General features: G+C 40.0%; 1 long non-coding RNA gene across 2 annotated transcripts; it reads right to left on the minus strand.

Moving 5' to 3' along the window:
* Window positions 1–283: 283 nt before the first annotated feature.
* On the minus strand, window positions 284–8975 carry LOC110360147 (uncharacterized). 2 transcript variants are annotated; one of them, XR_010470975.1, is made up of 4 exons: window positions 8775–8975; window positions 7442–7515; window positions 2201–2300; window positions 284–451 (listed from the first exon to the last, which is right to left on the minus strand). It is a non-coding gene; the product is annotated as an uncharacterized LOC110360147 (long non-coding RNA). The 2 variants fall into 2 exon arrangements; XR_002415809.2 differs by lacking the exon at window positions 7442–7515.
* Between the last annotated feature and the right edge of the window lie 9723 nt (window positions 8976–18698).

Consider the following 18698-nt stretch of genomic DNA (forward strand, 5'->3'; position numbering starts at 1 on the left):
CTCAGACACCTCGATGGAAATGACAGCAAGCAAAGCCAACTTCTCCGTAAGCATGCCCAAAGATACACTAAACAGCACAGAGAGGTACTAAGAAAAAAAAAAATATATATATAAGAAAAAAATACAACCTCCCTCTGCTGTTCTGTTTGCATGTACAAACAGGTTACAGGCTAGAGGCACAGTGCAACAGCCTGCCCTCTGTAGCTGTACCTGGCGAGTAACCCTTGCTTCGCATTTCAAATTGAAAATAGTCACAGAAATTAATACAAATACCATCAGGATCTTTCTAAGATCTGTGCATTCAGAGCCTCACAGATGAACAGTAGGATTTTGCATTTAAAAGACAGAAAAAGGGAGCAATTCCTGTTAAGTGCTTCAGCCTGGGTGTTCAGGTGGCTTGGGAATCCCTTCTCAATTTGTGATACACACTTTGTCGCTTACGCTCAAAGACCTGCAAATAGTGAGAATAAAAAAAGCAGGCAGTGAGCAACACCAGGGAAAACCATTCCCAACCTCTAAACCAAATACCATCTGTAAAATATCTTTATATACAAGTGAGAAGAAATAAAATAGCAATTTATTCAATGGCTATAAGGACAAGATATGTATCAACTACACATTTGGTCAATTTCAAGTCATCAAAAGCCATAAGCTCTCCCCTCTTTTCCTCAAAATCGTGAACAATCTTCAAAAATGACTGAAGATACTACAAGTAAACTGTTTTCAATTACATTTCCAGATTAATATATCACCATGATACTTTAAAAACCACTCTGCATTACTGGAAAGACAGAAAGCTGGTGAGAACAGAAACCAGAGTTTGCGTAACAAGAAATATGAGAAAAAAAATCCCTAGATAATTAAGAGGACCATTCTTTAAGCTTTGTCACTAGGACTTATTCAACTCCTTCACTGGAAAAAACAGCAGCGTTATGTGTAATGGATGCTACATGCCAGAGTCACTGACATCAAAGTGTAGTTATGTGAGGTAATGTTCATGCAATAATAATAAACAAATTACCTCTACACTAAAAAAATGCACAGGTGAAGGAGACAAGCAATTTGAGGAGAAACTCAGCAAGCCAACATCATTGATCAGAGGCAAACAGGGACTCCCAAAGCTCACAGTGAGAAAGAAAATTTGAGGAACAGGTGGAGAAGCAGCAATTATAGTCAAATGCCCCCATGGAGGTCTGTCAGGGCAGGTCCCAGCAGCCAGGGCCCATCCCACCATCCCAGCCAGGAGCAGGGCACCAGGGCAGCCCTGGGCATCAGGCAGCTCCCTGGGGACAGGCCTAAGCTGGGCCAGGCCATGGCTGTGGAGAGGCTGGTCTTGCTGAGGCATCACTGGGGCGGGGGCTGATGGCCCAGGGGGGCTGACATGGGGTAGCCTTGGGGTGCTGGTCAGGGACATTAGCAGTCTGATGGTGGCCTCAGAGCCCTGACACCCAGCTGGTCCTGGCTATGGCTAGCTAAAAGCAAATTGTAAAATCCTCTTGCAGAGCCAGTAAATTGCTCATGATGTTTGGTATAATGGACTATTTACATTAAAATCTATTTCAAAATTAAATCATTAGTAAAAAATTGTGACATTAATCTCCAGTATTGCCAGGTGATGGCACTTCACCAAAGACGACCTGAGATGTTAGTCAGGCAATACATTTAAAGAGGTGACTCTTCTAAAGGGATTTAAGGAAAGAAAAACCAACAACACTCATGGTCACTGAGGACTAAATTCTCTACTTATCTCCAAATATGAAAGTTTCAGTGGTTTTATAGAAAGGTAAGCACCTGAGAGCCAGACTCAGTACCAGGAGTACAAGACTCCAAACAAGCTCCAAAATAGTGTGGGGTTTTTTTTGTTTGTTTACAGTATCAAATTAAAAGCTGCAAATAAATCCAAAATAAGATTAATTAGAAATCAGATGTTGTACCTTTCACCATAAAGTGCTACTGTATATGGCTGATGTGTTTGTGTTAGTAATAAAAGCCTGTGTTGTCTGCCGAAATCCCTTTTGTGAAATAGCACATGTATACACAGACATATGCAAGTCTTGGGAGGTTATTGGAGGAAAGGAGAAACATAGATACTTCCCTGCAAAGCAAAGAAGAGAAAGAATGTCCCATTCCATGAATATCCAAACCCCTTTGTTACATGGAAGAAAATATAATAATTAAAAAGAAAGCCAAACCTGTTCACCTTTACAAGATGCAGTCTCCACCTTGACTGCTGCTTTCCTTGCATCTGCCACATCAAACCAACACGCACACTATTCATAGGTGTGCATTGTGGGATTCAGCTGTGGAAACAAAACACTGCTTTGAGGAAATCATACCTGCAGTCTTGCCAGTAGCAGGTGAGGCCCATCACTGGGTCTGGCTGGCACCATTCCCAGCCACCAGTGTTTGAAGGCACTCACACTTTCATTGTGTATTCCTGCTGAGGACAAGCAGAATACCAAGGCTCAGCAGAGCCCATCTCAGGGATAAAGCCAGTAGGAATGTAAAAAGGACTGGGAAACTATTCTGAAGAAGCCAGAAAAATCTATGGCAGACTGATTTCTAGGGATTTGTCAGCCTACTGGACGAAGGCTGGAAGTTTGTTGGCCCACGGGAAAAATAAAGTAGGCAGCTTTGAGCCATTAAAGCACAGACTGTCACTGAAAACACAAAAAAAAAGACTTTTTTTTTTTCCCAGTTTTTCAATAATTTGTGTAACTTTCCTAAAATTCATTTGAAAGGGGAAAAAATTATCCTTGAAAGCTCCCAGAGACCTATGTATAATTACATGCCCTGGGGTCCAATTTGGATACCAGTTTTTGGGCAATACTTGATATTTCTTCCAGTTCATTACAGACATTGAAAGATGTAGGAGGCAAAACTCATACTTTTGGGAGTACCACAGCAAAAATTTACAGAACCGTTCCTTATGAAAATAAGAAATATAATTCACAGAGACTTCTTGATCATTAAAATTTGATATACAGTGAAGGTAGTTGGTTAAGTCAGGTACAAAATCATTGGGAAATTATGATAAGGAGGAAGACCGACATTGCTTGGCTCAGGCACACACAGGTATTTTTTAGACCTTCAGTATAAACCAGGGTTGCTGCTGTAAGATGGCTCTATATATGTTCTGCTATCCTGCAACATCAACTCTTCCAGCACAGAGGATGGAACGCTTTCTGCATAAAATGTCACCACAGCTGCTGCTGTATATTTGGCTTGAAATTCCACCTCTACGGAAATTCATGCCAAACTATTTATCATAACGGCCTGCAATTTATGTGAAACGACTTTGTGCCCTTCCTATACGAGAAAGATCCAACATATCAGTCCATTCATTAATGCCTCATTAGTTCAAAGGGCTCCTTTATAAAGCAGTAATATGGATACTTTGCTTCTCGATGGTGTCTTTCTACAAAGAATGCCACAATGTTTTCCAAATGTAACCAAATATTTAACAGCCTCCAAAATCATTGTCGAAGACATGTGGAAGGTGGGGAAAGAAGAGTACAGCTGTAGCTACTATATCTACATATTACTGAAAAAAAAACCAAAAGCAAACAAACAAACAAAAAGCATTTAATAGTCAAAAGACTGGAAGTTCCTGCAAGGGCCCTCTGGTTTGGGGTTCCCCTTATGCTACTCCTGGAAAGAAGGAGGAGAAAGGCATGTCACAGGCAGAGCTGTGACATGGGGTCAGGACAGAAAGCTCACCCTGTCAGGGGAGTCGAGCTCAGCAGTGTACAAGGTGTGTGAAACCTTCTACCCTGTGTGTGGGTTGTGCAGCTGAGGTTTTTTTTGTCTGCGTAGCTGATGGATGGCTTGCAAAATATTGAAAGAAAGTTACAGCCAAATCTCAAAAAGAACTACAGGCTCAAGTCTACAAAGCACTTAAGCAAGAGATTAGCTTCCAGCATGGGAGTAATTGAAAACAATGCAACGGAACCTGCTTTGCCAAATCATGGCCTAAAGTAAGAACTTGCTGTCTCATTTAGTGGGGACCATGAAGGCTGGCACACAGATTCACAATCATTGCACAAAGTCCAGTGATCACTACGTTAGCTACCTGAAAGTGCCCAGATCTAGACTGTCTCAGCTATGAACTCTGTTCTCAGATAGACATCACCCCCAGCTTCACGGTTTTGAATGTTGATGGTTTAAGTGTTGCAAATTTTCCTGAAAGCTTAGAATAAATTGCTCTCTGTGCTGCCCATCTCCCTCAGTCTTTTCCTCTAAGGAATAGCAGAGGCTGATAATATGAAGTTCTGGATGGAAACAAGTAGGAAGTATAGCAAATCACTCTTCTCCCCAAAGGTAGCACTGTTACTCACATTACCTATTTTTATTCACGCTAAAAAATAAAGTGGACCACTAAGAAACCTAGTTTCTATGAGCCACATACCCCTGCCGAGCAAACTCACAGCTATCTAATTCAAATCACACATTTTCTCAGCACCTGCCTGTGACCTCCTATTGAAGCTACAGAATATGTTGGTTCATCTTTGTCTCAAACTGACAGTGATAACTCAAGCTGAGCACATGATCATCTTTCCTCGTCAGGAGATTTCCTAGCAAATTCCTTCAGCCCACATACATGAACCACTTCTTGCTTTTTCATTCTAAATATCTCGATTTCTCTCTTTCTAAACACAAAATAATGACCTTTACATCCTTAATGACCTTTGCATTTTCTGGAATAAGAAAAGCAATCTTCAGTTATGTGACTGGAGTGTACTAATTAGCTAGCAGACACAATAAAAATAAACAAACAAAAAACCAACCTTACCTTGACCATATTTTAACTGTTTTCTGTGTAATATACCTGTCTTTCTTACACACACTCACAATTCACCCCATTTAGGGTGAATGATTGAAATTATTAATCCAGTGCTTAAGCTGAAGGTATGAGAAGGAGACCTGAGCCATCTGTAAAAATGACTGGGAATGTGCTGCAAGCCTGCATTTTGAGAACTCACATGTTCCTGACAGCTTCGATAATTGAACATTCTGCATACAGGCATCTTCCCCAGGGAGAACGCTGCAGAAAGGAAAAATACAACCCCAGACTGTAAACCCTGCCAAGTACAAAGTACTCCCCTCATCCATTACTCCACCTCATTCAATTCCCTATATCCTCCTCACAGGCAGAGGAGAGAGAAAAAAAATCCTGGGAGGAATATTAAAATCCACAGCTTAAATCTGAGTCATTATCCAAGGGTTTCTTTGCCTAAATAGGTAGCTATGTAACGACATTTTTTGCAAATTTTGTTGCTCCTGGCCAACAAACATGATACATTCCATGGGACCACCACTGACCACAGGACACTCCATCACACAGGAATTTTGTCAAGGCAATCAGACGTTTGATCTTCTGTGTAGGAAAGTCTCCAAATCACCACAGCCCCTCAAGAGCAGAATACAGTTTAAAGGATTATGCTCACAAAACAAAAAATGCAGTTAGTTTTTCCAGTTAGCCAGCTTTCCTATAAGTAGTATGTCCCATTTTTGTAAAATTGTCTGTAAGTAATTCTCAGACCTCAACTTAGTAATGTTTATAAAACGTAAGTTAAGTCTCATTTATTTTACCGGAAGTAATCCCATGCTTACAGTTTGCGATATTACCAAATACAGGTACTTAAAAATCCTGAGTTGAGCACTGTGTTCTGAAGTAATACGGTAGTATTTTCTTTAAGATATTATTTTTCCTTGGACTTGCATTTTCAAGCTATAGTCCAGAACCACAAGGCTCTGGTTAAAACTAAGCTTTAATTTAGAGCTGAGCATTTGAACCTCAGTTCCCACAGCTAAAGCCCTAAGATCAACACAAAACATGTGAGAGATGGCAATATTGAGTTAGATAGGCACATGCTTAAGTGATTTGTTTTGTTCCTTTCTTGAGGGGAAGGGGTTTGGAGGAGAGGAGAGTCAGAACTTTAACCTCCAACCCTTTCACCTTTGAATCCTTACTCAAAAGCTTCCAGGAAGGAAAAAGAACTTTACAGCATGTCTGGGAGTTTAACAAATCCAGGCTCTGGCTAATCAAATAGAGAAGCCCTAGGGCTGTACTAATTCCTTGACTCAATGAGGCCCCTCAGAATAGAAGGAAATTGTGAGCGTAATAGGTAGTAGAGCTGCTTGAGTTCATTTACATGACATATCCCTGGCTCCTAAACTATTCTAGTGCTTCTGACTGAATGCGCAAAACTATGTTTCCCCACCCAAAACACTGATCTGGCCCACTCAGGGCGCAGCTGACTACTGTGACCCCTGGATTTCATGCACTACAAAGCACAGTCTATATTATGGGGTAAGTAAGGCTCCAGTAAATTCTCTTTTGAGGAACCTAGGACTATATTTATGAAGCGTGCTAGTAGGTAGACATGTGTACCAGATCTGACACTGCCTGTAAAAAACAGAGATTCAGCAGAGCAAAATACAAAGTAGAAAAAGCTAAACTACTGATTACAGAAGAATAGAAGCTTCACAAACATTTTACTGCAGTCAGGTTTTCTTACAGCTCTCTCAAAGGCAAGCTTTTCTATTATTTTATACCAAACTCTGTCATGACTAACTAGCCATCATGCTTTACATCAAAATCTCTTCGGTAGCTGGGAATTTGATGTGAGGCATCCAGAATTTAGAAAGTAATTTAAGGATCAAATGATTCAGTGTAATGTTTCTGCAACCTGTAATTTAAAGGGCTAAAAGTCTTTCTGCAACCACCAGTGCTTTCAGGGTCATGAGTTTATTTTTACTCTGTTATTTCACTCGGTAAATGGACTGTAGGCATTTAAGGTGATGAACGATCCTAAAACAGGAGCTAAGCCTTTAAAAACTGTTCATTGTGCATAGTACTTTGGTTTGCAGAATAAAAAAATAAATAAAATAAAATAGAGGTGAAGCCTAACTCAGTTTTGACTATTGCAAATTTCACATATGTAAAAAACCAAATTTATTTAATTGCTACAGACAATCTGCACTAGAGAGTGTAGCAATATTATAAAAAAGGACACAAGGATTCACAGACTTTGCAACAGAAATGAAGTTTCAAGTCTACAATTTTCTATATTCTTTTAATCTAAAACAGACTCTTTCTTACCTCATAACAAAGAAAATAAAAAAAAAAATAACTAACTTGTTTGCTTCTCTTCAGTGGTGTAAAGCACTAAACTGAGAAAAATGAGGAGCTAAGTGGACTCATTATTGTAAGACAGTTCAGTTACATATTAGACTATGTATCTAGGTTATATTTTTTCTCTCAGTAAATAGCTCACTAGTCAAGATTGACTCTCATTAATGCTTCTCAATGGCAGATTTGCTGTATATTCAGTTAATAATTTTCAGTCCATTGTTTATTACAAGTATCTAGGATTTGATAACCATTTCATATACATATCTGAAAAAAGAACCATAACACTATGATAATGAAAATTACCTTGCAATTAACTTCTAGGCAATATTTTGTCACACTTGCTGAGGATATTTTGTACTCAGGAATACAATGAACTCCTAAACAAAAGCAAACCAGATCCATGTGTTAATTTGGAAGAAGAAAACTAGACTTAGTGAGGACAAAGGCTGCTTACAAAAAAAATCCACATTTTAATCCAGGCATTCAGTAATTTTGCTAACAGAAGGAAAGTCTGAGTAGCTCAGAGTTTGGTAAGGATAAGAGATCACATCATTAAGTTTTTAGTTCAACTTCAACACACATTATAGCTATTGAAATTTATTGCAGACCGAAGATGTTTTGTCAACCTAAGTACGCAAAGCAGACTTTTGGTTTTAAACCTGTTCCTAGGTGTTCAAAACTTGCATGAAAATCAATATACTAGCTATTATTAATTGCTCTGTTGCAGCCTGGGAAAAGGAAATGGTGAGATGTCCTCTCTAAGTGAGGGGGGAGATACCCTACTGGTGCAACATTTACCCAAAGTCAGATGGTGCACTATTGTTTATTAAAAACAAACAAAACAAACAAACAAACAAACAAACAAATCACAGCAAAACACTATGAAGCAGCAATTAGAAAAGAGGAGGGAGGGAGGAAGCAAAAACTTAAAAAAAAAAAAAAAAAAAAGGAACTTTTCATGTCATTCTCAGTTCTGTCAGAATTGAAACATTTCAAAACCTTCCTGACAATCATTTCCATGCTGACTTAAAAGACATATGAGTGCTAGAACACTCAAGACATTAACTTCTCTATCATCATCTTATTACTTCCAATCTCCCACCTCTACCTTAAGCTTCTTGGATGTTTTTGCTCTTTAGAACAAAAGTTGCTTAGTTAAATTTCTTGCAATGCACACAGATATGTAATCATGTGGACAACAGATTAATTTGCCCAGTGGACATAGCACATTGGGACATGCAGCTGCATTGGGAACCATCAGATTTATCACTTTACTTAGACCACTTCCAACACCATTATATGTGCATGAACTCCTAAAAATACACAGAGAAAAACAAGATTCTGGAAAGTGATCAATATGCCTTAACACTATTCTGTTCGTACTTATTAATTGGAATATCTTGTTAATATGTTAAAGGTTGCTTTTTTAAAAAAATTGTTTATACATTGTCAACATGGAAAAAAACATATCTGCAATTTACAAAATGTGACAAGTGTTTGAGAACCTGCAGAAATGATAAAGCATAGACTCCATGTAAAAGGAAAAATAAATGAGGGCTAATTATAGGCTTCAGCTCCACCCAGCAATTCTAGCAAGAAATGTCAGAAATAAGGCTTAAATTTCTTGAACAATTACCTGTTTTCCTTCTTTTCAAATGAAGGAGAGAATGAATCAGCTTATAGAGCTTTTCTTTCCCTTTTCTATTGGAAACAGCAACAGTGATTTTTCCTACTTCAGACAGTAACAGAGTACCTACTGCTGCCAGGGCTGGGATTCACTCCAGCCAGCAGCTGAACTGGTTCTCAGCCGTTTCCCACCAGTGGAGGTTAATACGTCACACCCGTCAATTATCACATTTCCCAGCGTGGGCTGCCATGTGCTTAAGTAATAACACGATAGTGCATGCACATGCTTCTGTATGTAAACAGCAAATTTACACTTTCATCCTGAATAACTTATTTTGGAAGAAGGGAAAAAAGGCTACAGTGGGGAAAAAGTAAATTGTTCTGTGTTGCCTTTGTAACACACAGCATCAAACCCTCATTCAAAAAATAGCAACTGTCCCTACAGACAGTAAGGACCCTGAAATTTAAAGGTCTGATATGAAGAAGGCAAAATCCCAACATTTACACATTATTCAGACCTTTATTCCATGATACCAAGCAATATTTGAGAGTGTTGTTACTTCTTTTAAATATGTCAAGACCAATCAGCCCTGTTGCATCTCTGCTTGGTGCTGTGTTGGGGTATAAAGGGCACCTGAGTTCCTCCAGTGTACAGAGCTCTAACAACAGCATCCACGGGGGGTTGCAGGCCCTCACTATTCCATGAAACAGAGCTGAAAAGACTTCCCTAGCTGCTAGCAATGTACGGCTGGAGCAAGGAATGGAGTGAGGCTGGATATAAATCGTAAATAAAACTCACTCACTAATTTCTTCAGGTTATCTCTTGGCTTCAAATGTGTGTGTACACACACACAGATATACACATTCACATAGAAATAAAGCCAGGAAAAGCCAATACAATAAATTGTTCTGACCTTCAACTAACTTCAGTGAAAAAAAATAATAAAATCATTTCAGTTTACAGAGAAGGCCAAGTTCTTGAAAAAGCACAGCACATGTAAAACAGTGTACTCCTTCAACACACCTGTGAGATGCACTGGCTCATCTACAAACTAATGCTCGTTTTCCTACCTTACCTTACTATTCTCAGACACGAATTACTTCAGTTTTGTTCAGATCAGTTTGTGACACTATCACTGCCAAGAGATCCAGCTTTTGTGGCACAGGGAAGAGCACGACCTGCCAGCCTTCATCCCACCTTCAGTCAGAAAAGAGGGTGAAACCAAAGACAGTTACCTACCAAAGGGGGAACAAGAATTGGCTCTGAAAGCCCTTGGTATTTTTATTTTCTTTTTCCTTTCAAGGGAAAGCTGAGATAACTCTGCTTTTATTTGCCCCTCATACATGAAGCTTGTGCAGAAAGGGGAGGTGCTCTAGACCCAACCCTCTCACCTTGGATGGGAAATGACAGGAGTCAAGAGGGGGGAAGGAATGAGCTGCTGCATTGGGTTTGTGTGGCAAGGTTTTGGTAGCAGGGTGGCTTCTGTGAGAAGCTACTAGAAGCTTCCCCCATGTCCAATAGAGCCAATGCCAGACAGCTCCAAGACAGGCCCACCTCTGGCCAAGGCCAAGCCCATCAGGGTACAGTTAAGGTACAAGAGATCCAGCTTTTGTGGCACAGGGAAGAGCACAACCTGCCAGCCTTCATCCCATCTTCAGTTAGAAAAGAGGGTGAAACCAAACACAGTTACCTACCAAAGGGGGAACAAGAATTGGCTCTGAAAGGTACATGTTACCCTTTCGGGTAACATAGTTAGGAAGGGGAAAAAACAGCTGTGAGACTGCAGCTGAAGAAAGGAGTGAGAATATGTGATAGAAACAACCCTGCAGACAACAAGGTCAGTGAAGAATGAGAGGGAGGAGGTGCTCCAGCCACTGGATCAGAGAGTGCAGACCATGCTGAGGCCAGCCATACCCCTGCAGCCCATGGAGGTCCATGGTAGAGCAAATACACAACTGTAGCTCAAGGAGGACCCCAGGCCATAGAAGGTGGATATCTGAAGGAGACTGTGGCTCATTGGGAAGACCATACTGGAGCAGGCTTCTGGAAGGACCTGTGTCCCCTTGTAGAGAGGAGTCCAGGCTGGAGCAGGTTTGCTGGCAGGACTTGTGACCCTGTGGGGTACCCACGCTGGAGCAGCCTGTTCCTGAAGAACTGCACCCTGTGGAAGGGACCCATGCTGGAGCAGTTTTTTAAGAACTGCAGCCCACAGGAAGGACTCATGTTGGAGAAGTTCCTGGCAGACTGTCTCCCATGGGAGAGGACACCACACTGGAGCAGGGGAAGGGTGTGAGGAGTCCTCCCCCTGAGGAGGAAGGAGCAGCAGAGACAATGAGGGATGAACTGACCACAACCCCCAAGCCCCATCCCCCTGTGCCACCAGAGGGGAGGAGGTAGAGAACTCATAAGTGAAGTTGAGCCTGCGAAGAAGGAGGGGGTGGGAGGAAGGTGTTTTAAGGTTCATGTTTATTTCTCATTATCCTACTCTGATTCTTATTGGTAATAAATAAAACTAATTTCCCCAAATTGAGTCTGGTTTTCCCTTGACAATAACTGGTGAGTGATCTCCCTTGTTCTTGTCTCAATCCATGAGCCTTTTGTTGTATTTTCTCTCCCATGTCCAGTTAAAGAGGGGAGTGGCAGAGCAGCTTGGTAGATATTTGGAAGAGGAAGAGGTGTGTTTTGTTTCAGGAGAGGAAGTTAGGATTTCCTTCCCATCTCCTTGAGGCATAAAGAAAATGGTAAGAGCTACACAAATGAAAGAATTTGGGATGTGTGGCTTCCCCAATGGGAAATAAGAGAAGCAAGCAAAACACGAACTGTAGAAGTCTGAGCTCTGATGCTTCATTAAAATCACTTTTTATTTTAGAAGGAGGCTATGGTTCCTAAATATACTGCTGCTGGCCTTTTCCGTAGCTTTGCTGAGCTGGTAACCGTCAGCAGCCTCTTCCACCCTCTCCTCCATCTCCTACTGGAGTTTCAGCCAGCTATCTTGACTAATATAATTTAAGACAGAAAACGTCTATTCTCGTAAAACTGTACTAGAATGAAATTACATATTATTGAGCTCCTTTATCAGAAAACATATTTTAAAATAAAGAACAGCTTTTTATATTAAGTTAGAGACATATTAAATAAGTTACTTTTAATATGCTAACCAATTTATACAGAGGCTATGAGTGTCTTCTCTTGTTTCTGAGGCCTACACTGAATCCAGGAACATGTTGTAAAAATGGGTAAATACATTATATTTCAAATGCTCTACAGAATAATAATCTAGAGAAACACTTATACATTATAATTATGTGCTATTTGGAGTCCTTAGCTAGGTAGACAGTCACAGTGTGGAGCTATAGATAGTAGTGTTATTTTCAGTGTAAGATCTTAATCTCATTCAGCTTCTCTCTGATGTGATTTTGATCATCTCTCAGAAACTTGATTTGTTGGGTGTTTTTATATCACATTTCCTTATCAAAGCTACAAAGCTTTGTACCTAAGATGGTATTTACTATTCAAGAGATCTGTAAACTTCTCAGATCAAATTAATCAACTGAGCAGCTTCCAGAATTTTAAGTATGGTCCCTATGGCAATAAATAGGTTTCACTGCTGATTTTGATTTACAAGAAATAGAGTAGGTACTTATTTCATTCTACAAATGGATCATGACAGCCATACTTTACAACATGGAATTTTGGCATTGTCCTGTGGCTCTGGTGAATGGAAAACATATCACATATGATGTACTTTCTGAGAAGTTAATGTCTTTGGTATATTATGTTGAGTTGAAATATAATGGTGTGCAGACCAGGGCACAAAACGGCTTGGATTAAATATCTGGGAAATGAAATCCCTTTGGATGACTGTCAGAACTAGTCTGCCTCCATTATCCCAAGACACAAGCTGGCACATTGCAATTTTTATACATAGTTAAATACCTAGATTCTGATTTCATTAATCATTCAGTTAGGGCTGCAAATTTATCAGGCAGAGGCCATTCCCTCTCTTCACATTAAATGCTATTTACTAAAATACTACAGATGTATTGCATAATGTAAACGTCTGATATTTTAGCAATAATAACTGCACTTGAATCAAAGGTGGGTTTTCCCTTCAGTTCTCCTTTAGCCTGCATGCATTTTCATTTCTGCCACTCCTGCTCCCCTAACAGAATCAGAGGCTTTCTTAAATCAAATCAGAATTAAAAAAAAAAAAAAAAAAGTGTCTCACCCCACTTAAATCACAGGGACCTCCAGAAGTGCAGAGTTTTGTTTCCATCGCATGCCAAAGAACCAGTCTTATCTCCTTAAAAGCCATGGAGGAAATACCAATTATCTGCAGAACAAGCTGGATTAGCCTCCAAAAGAAGATACCAGAGATTTGGAACCTCCTGTCTTGCAAAATGGATCCACTTTCACAACACTGGTGACCCTGCCTGTCTCGAGCCAAGACCATGGTCACACCACAACTCTTCTGTAAGCTGACTAAGCAGATGTACAAGTGGTCTACTCAGCAACACTCATTCTTCATTCAGAAAAAAAATGAGCTCTGAAATTTGCCAGTCGAGTCATTATCAGTCTCATATTTATAACATAAACTGTGATTAATTCTCAATTTCTCCCTTGTTCTCAGATTTCGTGCCAGAACCAACTCGAACAGAAATGCCCTTCCGTTCTTCCAATATGTATTGCAAGGAGCTAGAAAGAATTTTGGAGTTCTGTGTAAACACCATACCAAAATGCATGGTTGATACTTCACATATGACTATCATGGCATTGTAGTATTTTCCATTCCTAGCAGATGAAATAATTGTACACTATTTCAGGCAAAATGCAAAACACAGGCCCATTTTCATTTGCGTTCTTTAAGAAAAAAAAAAAAAGGCAGATGCAAGTCTGCACTACAATGTTAGGTCACCACGGGTATAAGTCTTTTATGAGTACAGCCAGATACTTTAATGTTTGAATTAAAAGAGAAAAATAATTACAGATAATTGGTATCATCTAGCAGGTCTCTTTCCTAACAGCCAAACTAACATCCAGACTTGGGAAGAAATGTTGAGTTGCTACTAGATGTAAGTTTTAGGGTTAGTTTATTCTTTTAAAACTGTTTCCTGTAAAGGAAATAAAAATTGTACACCAGTCTATACTTTGACTAGTATCAATTCTTGTGATTTTCAGGAAACTAGATCCTGGAGCTATGCTAAGATGCCAATCATAACAAATTTATCTTTTTATTTTTCAAATTAGATCTAGACTATACACACTGTTATCCCAGTCTGCATCTGCCGTCCTTGAGCAGACTCATGATGCTTTCCTCCAAACTTGATGAAGAAACAGCTCTCACTGGCAATCACTGCATGCAGGCATGGTGTTATGGTTTAAGGAGGGTCTGAAAACTGAGCCTTACTATACGGGAGCTCAAGCTGTTGATTATTTTCTAATTCCCACTGAGATTCTCCCACCTCTTCTTCCTTGGTGTTCAGTGTCCTTGTTCAAGAGGAATCAGTGATCCATAAAATTAAATAACATATAGCAGCCAAATTCAACTTAAACAATGGCACTATTCAGGAAAGTAAGGCAAACAGGATTTGGCCCTAGTTGTGACTGCAATATTGATCCTGGCTCGTGCATATCTTAACAGGCTGAGACTTTTGCATGTAGTAACTAAAAAGAGCTCAGACAGAGCAGTGAGGTATGAAAATGTGCCATTTTGCTATCACTGGAGGTACACAGCAACAGCGTTCTCCCTTGAGCCTCTCTTTTTCTTTCCAGTTTACTGGATGTCCTTTCCCACTAGTATTGTGGGGTTTTTGATCCAGTCATGTCCACCTCCTTTAGAACATTTCCATCTGTGATTATTTAGCGCAGTTAATTGTTTCCTGAATTCCAGACCTTTCTCATCTGTTCTTCTTTTCTAAATCCTGACACAATATAATATATATATATATTTATTTATTTTTTTTAAATTCAATTCCGTGCTGTTGCCAGGTAAGCTACTCAAGACCTCGAGACTATCCCAATCCTACAGCATCACAGCCCAGGCCCTGATCACCAGTGGATGCAGCTTGGAGGTAGGACACTAGGACTTCCAGGGATTAATTCATGTTACTAGACATATTAAATAAGGGAGTTTAAAAAAAAAAAAAAAAAAAAAAAAAGGTAGTTTGCAGACAAAACTTAAATCAGCAAATGCTATTAAGAATATTGTGTTCTAGCTCCAGATGTATTTCTCACATAAACGTGACTATCAGTCCCTTGGTTGATTTGTAAAGTAATCATATCAAACCTGCCGGGGTAAATATTTTTTATTCATAGGGAGTAACACTCAAGCAAGTTTTCTGCTTAATAATGATCCAGAAACACTTTGTAAAACATCTTGTAGCAGCATACATTGAACATGTCAGTGCTGGATCCCTGATTTTGAGCTAAGAATCCTGTTCATCCTTCCTACAGTGCCATTGAAATCCCTCTTGGCCCAGACCATGAGGTACTGCATATGCTTCAGAGAAAGATATACCACTTTAAAAGAAACAAACATTTGAAAAAGTTGAATCTTACTGCTTTTAAAATGTCTGAGCTTTGTATATCCCTAGGGTCTCCCTGCTTGCATCTCCTTAAACAATACAAGCCATTATTAAGAACATGAATAATGCGGCATGCTATCATATTAGGATATAATTAAAAACAAGACAGCTAAGCCTCAAAGCTGTGCTGAACATACCATACATATTGTGGTCTTCTGCATTTGTTCTGAATTAAAATCCCACTTCTTACTTGAAACCTCACCTCTGTTTTCCCCACACAGCTGCTAGTGCCTGTTTGGACAACATTTACTTTTGGTAAAAAAGCTGTACCTGCAGCTTGGGGGAGTGGGGGGCAGCCACCTGCCTCCCCAAGCACCCTCCCTCTCTGGCTGATGGGGAGGGCTCAGGGAGCCGCGGGAGGAGGAAAACCCCATTCCTGGCATAGCACCCTGTGGTGTGATCAGACCAGCATCGTGCTGGAAAACCCAGCCCTGCCAGCCTCCCCCGTGGAGTGATCACCTCTGCCCACTCACTTCCTGAGGCAGCAGCTTCCAGTCTGCAGTAATTTTGTGGGGGCCTCTCCCACAGCAAAAGGACTAAATGTGTGACTGTGGTCACAGTCAGGACTTCCTCAGGACCACTAGGGCAGGTATAAAACAAAATTAAGGCACCCATGCCTCCTTCCATCAAGCACACGGTCCTCAGAGGCAGTTTTCTCTCACTGATCTATTTGCCTAACCTCAAATTTTATGTTAAAAGCCAAGAGCATGTTGACTCAAGAACATGTTGGCAGGTGACCTAATTTTACCAGGCTATCAGCTGACTCAGAGCCAGGAGTGATGCCACACAAGCACAGCCTGCTGTAAGAGCCAGTGCTTCATCATACCTCCTCTTTCCCCCTTCTCCTGCTGTTGCAGCTGGTTGGCACCACAGAGAAAAGCAAGCAGCAGCTCTGTGAGTGGCCAATATGCTCTGCCAGCTGATTTTAACTCCCTCCCCTCCATCTTTAAGAGTAACCAGACTATCTGCCTTCCCCACTGTCTGTAATGCCAACCTAAAACTTCATAATCTCTTCAGACTGTAAGAAACAAAAGCAGGGTTTTGTTGGTCTGGAAGAATGGAGGCCACCAAGAATAGGTAGGAGCTCTAGGAAGTATTCAGAGAAGAATGTGGCAGCTGCACTTCTTCCTCCAGGAATCAGGAGAGTTCAGAGGCTTTGGGGATGACTGATATAACTACATGTTGCATTCATTCCAGACATATGTCTCGAAAAGACCTTCCCAGACCTGCCTGGGATCATTTCCAATGCCAGCTATGGATTCATACCAGACCTGAAACACTGGAAACCTGCTGAGCAAGGATGGAAGCTGTAAACAATTTAGGTGCTTTGATGAGTGTTTGGTGTCTAGCTTTTCTTTTGCGGTCTCATCTGAAAAGGTGAGTGAGCTGATGTAGTTCTTTCCAGGTAAAGTAGCTAAGCACACAACCCTTTATCTTGTCTGAAGGCTAACACAACGACCTATTGCTCTCTTTGACAGGATTCAGAGCTGTTTAAAATTAAATGCTGTTGAAGCAGAGGTACAAGTAATGCTGGGGACACCCAACAGAGGTGTTTCTAATGTTTATGCTTGTGTTCATGGACTCTTAGTTCAAGGACCGAACAATGAACCTCTAGCTTTTCTTTAAGTGCTAGGTTACCCCAAATGTAGCCAGGAGATCAGACTTTAGTCAGGAGCTTTAAGTGGTTTCTGGAGGAGTATCAGATCATGAGAAATCCTTCCCTCACACCATGACCTATATCAATGAGATGGGTTTTTGTGGGTAGGAGTGGTTGAGTTGGTTTGAGAGGTGTTTTTTGTTCTTTTTTAGTCATCAAAACACTAGACTTCTCAGGAATAAAATATATGGCAATTGATGAATTTGTTTTGTCTCCTGTCATGCCATTCTTAACATGACCTGCAGCTCAGAAGATTTTAAATCTGTCAACCTGTGCCATGGCCTTGTGGATTCTTGCCACCTCTAATGAATCCATAAGCTCTAGCTAAGGCCTACTTACTCCCTACTTTATGAAGCAAAGTGAGTATGAGCACAATGGTGCATTTTCATCCAAGGATCCAGCAGAAGAGACATGCTGAGCTGCCCATTCCAGTAGAGGGCAGGGACTGTTTTCAGATATGAGTTCTCAGATGTGGTTAGAGACAGTCTGTGACAGAGCAGTAAAAACTGTCAAGATCAGCTCTTGAGGAAGATTTCTCCCAAGTCTGGGGTGCTGCTATAAAGGCCATCCTTGGAAGCAGGCTCAGTGTATCTTTTCTAGTACTTTCAAGGACTACCACTAGAAAGCAAAGTGATCTTTAATTTTTTTCTTACTGCCTGACCTATTGCTCTATATATTGTTCCTGCCTCACCAGGGCAACAGCTTCTTACTATCTACATTGGTTCAGCTAATTATTCTATTAATGATTCAGTTAATATAGTTTAATACAGGAAATGTAGAAGTCACATCATTGAACAATTATTTATGTATTCTAGACCTTTACCATAATCTATCTTGAGATGTGTTAATTTATTTCTCCCCTGGTGTTTATAAGGTATGACATCCTGCAAGCAACTAATTCTGGATCTCCATTCTCCTTGAGATTTAATCAGCACTTGAGACTTATATCTGGTATTAAGCCAGAATAACTAGAAAGCAACTATGAGCAAGCTTTCAAGCATTTGGCAGTTTCTTTCAAACAAGCAGAATTTTAGAAGCTGATGTGAAATGTATAAAAAAGCTTTCAGAAACTAGCAGTTCTTTCTCACTTAAAAAAAAAGCTAAAATAAATAAACTCATTGCTTATACAAGCTTAACGGAAATAGTGCTTAAATGTTCATTAAAAAAAACACAGCTATATTCTAGTTTTTCTCAAATAAAGAGAAAGCTAAAGTGAAACTAATTGCTCTCAGTAGCACAATGCAACTGTGGATCAGTGTGTGTGTCTTGGACAGCTTAAAATAAGGAACCAGGGAAAATATAGTCAGAGATTCCTCTGACTGAGAAAAACAGTTTGTCATTTTACGTCTCCAGATAACCAAGGCCATGAAAGTGTCATGGATGATGTGGCAGAGATACTGACTTCATTATTCATATTTTCTTATTTATTTATTCACATTAATTAACATCAAGTTAAATAGCACCTTAGACGCTGATATTTATGTATGACTCAGTTCAATTATTTACAGAATAATTGCTAATTAAGTAATGTAATTCATTTAGAAATAGACACATTTGTAAGAGCAGGTATTTACTACTTTACAATGAAGTGTTCTTTTAAATTTGAGGGATGAAAAAATTAAAGTGAAAAAAGAGGAGAAGAAACATCAAGGAGGACACATGGCTTCAAGAGGCACAAATATTCCAGCTGAA

The sequence above is a fragment of the Columba livia genome, chromosome 2 (genome assembly GCF_036013475.1).
Source record: "Columba livia isolate bColLiv1 breed racing homer chromosome 2, bColLiv1.pat.W.v2, whole genome shotgun sequence".
NCBI classification, from domain to species: Eukaryota; Metazoa; Chordata; class Aves; order Columbiformes; family Columbidae; genus Columba; species Columba livia.